The sequence below is a fragment of the Cyclopterus lumpus genome, chromosome 1 (assembly GCF_009769545.1).
Source record: "Cyclopterus lumpus isolate fCycLum1 chromosome 1, fCycLum1.pri, whole genome shotgun sequence".
NCBI lineage: Eukaryota > Metazoa > Chordata > Actinopteri > Perciformes > Cyclopteridae > Cyclopterus > Cyclopterus lumpus.
In genome coordinates, this window is record NC_046966.1 from 26,573,837 (window position 1) to 26,576,336 (window position 2,500).

General features: G+C 39.6%; 1 protein-coding gene across 1 annotated transcript in view; it reads left to right on the forward strand.

The window, feature by feature from the left end:
* LOC117733427 (calmodulin-regulated spectrin-associated protein 3-like) overlaps positions 1–2,500 on the forward strand; it is a 27,634-nt gene that overhangs the window by 1,377 nt on the left and 23,757 nt on the right. The gene's annotated exons all lie outside the window — the stretch shown is intronic.

The window sequence follows — 2,500 nt, forward strand, 5'->3', positions numbered from 1 at the left end:
ACTGTAATGTCACACTGTAGACTGTGATGTCACTCTGTAGACTGTAATATCTCTGTAGACTGTAATGTCACACTGTAGACTGTGATGTCACACTGTAGACTGTAATGCCACTATGTAGACTGTGATGTCACACTGTAGACTGTAATGTCACACTGTAGACTGTGATGTCACACTGTAGACTGTAATGTCACACTGTAGACTGTGATGTCACACTGTAGACTGTAATGTCACACTGTAGACTGTAACGTCACACTGTAGACTGTAATGTCACACTGTAGACTGTGATGTCTCTCTGTAGACTGTAATGTCACACTGTAGACTGTAACGTCACACTGTAGACTGTAATGTCACACTGTAGACTGTGATGTCACTCTGTAGACTGTAATATCTCTGTAGACTGTGATGTCACTCTGTAGACTGTAACGTCACACTGTAGACTGTAATGTCACACTGTAGACTGTGATGTCACTCTGTAGACTGTGATGTCACTCTGTAGACTGTAACGTCACACTGTAGACTGTAATGTCACACTGTAGACTGTGATGTCACTCTGTAGACTGTAATATCTCTGTAGACTGTGATGTCACACTGTAGACTGTGATGTCACTCTGTAGACTGTAATATCTCTGTAGACTGTGATATCACTCTGTAGACTGTAACGTCACACTGTAGACTGTAATGTCACACTGTAGACTGTGATGTCTCTCTGTAGATTGTAATATCTCTATGTAGACTGTAATGTCACACTGTAGACTGTGATGTCTCTCTGTAGACTGTGATGTCACTGTGTAGGCTGTGATGTCTCTCTGTAGACTGTGATGTCACTGTGTAGACTGTGATGTCACACTGTAGACTGTGATGTCACACTGTAGACTGTGATGTCTCTCTGTAGACTGTGATGTCACACTCTAGACTGTGATGTCACACTGTAGACTGTAATGTCACACTGTAGACTGTGATGTCACACTGTAGACTGTAATGTCACACTGTAGACTGTAACGTCACACTGTAGACTGTAATGTCACACTGTAGACTGTGATGTCACTCTGTAGACTGTAATATCTCTGTAGACTGTGATGTCACTCTGTAGACTGTAACGTCACACTGTAGACTGTAATGTCACACTGTAGACTGTGATGTCACTCTGTAGACTGTGATGTCACTCTGTAGACTGTAACGTCACACTGTAGACTGTAACGTCACACTGTAGACTGTAATGTCACACTGTAGACTGTGATGTCACTCTGTAGACTGTAATATCTCTGTAGACTGTGATGTCACACTGTAGACTGTGATGTCACTCTGTAGACTGTAATATCTCTGTAGACTGTGATGTCACTCTGTAGACTGTAACGTCACTCTGTAGACTGTAACGTCACACTGTAGACTGTAATGTCACACTGTAGACTGTGATGTCTCTCTGTAGATTGTAATATCTCTATGTAGACTGTAATGTCACACTGTAGACTGTGATGTCTCTCTGTAGACTGTGATGTCACTGTGTAGGCTGTGATGTCTCTCTGTAGACTGTGATGTCACTGTGTAGACTGTGATGTCACACTGTAGACTGTGATGTCACACTGTAGACTGTGATGTCTCTCTGTAGACTGTGATGTCACACTCTAGACTGTGATGTCACACTGTAGACTGTGATGTTACACTGTAGACTGTGATGTCTCTCTGTAGACTGTGATGTCACTCTGTAGACTGTGATGTCACACTGTAGACTGTGATGTCACTATGTAGACTGTAATGTCACACTGTAGACTGTGTTGTTACACTGTAGACTGTGATGTCTCTCTGTAGACTGTGATGTCACACTGTAGACTGTGATGTTACACTGTAGACTGTGATGTCTCTCTGTAGACTGTGATGTCACTCTGTAGACTGTGATGTCACACTGTAGACTGTGATGTCACACTGTAGACTGTGATGTCTCTCTGTAGACTGTGATGTCACACTCTAGACTGTGATGTCACACTGTAGACTGTGATGTTACACTGTAGACTGTGATGTCTCTCTGTAGACTGTGATGTCACTCTGTAGACTGTGATGTCACACTGTAGACTGTGATGTCACTATGTAGACTGTCGTTACCTTAGAGGTGTTTTCTGTCGTTGTGGCTCCTTCACAAAGCGGCTCTCACACACTGAGGAAGAGGAAGACCACTCGTCCTCTGTTGTTTTAGTCTTGAAGCTTGAAGAATATGCTGTCACGTCCTCAGAGGACAAACATGTCATTGAATTATCACAAAATACAATATATAATAAAATACAAAGGTATACAAAAATATACAATAATACATAATAAAATACAATTATATATTATAAAATACATTAATCTACAATATTATATAATAATCTACAATATTATACAATATAAAAAAAGAGATAATATACAACAATAGATAATAATATATAATAAAATACAATAATAGTAAAATACAATAATATACAATATATATATAAATAATTTGTATTATATATATAATATACATTTT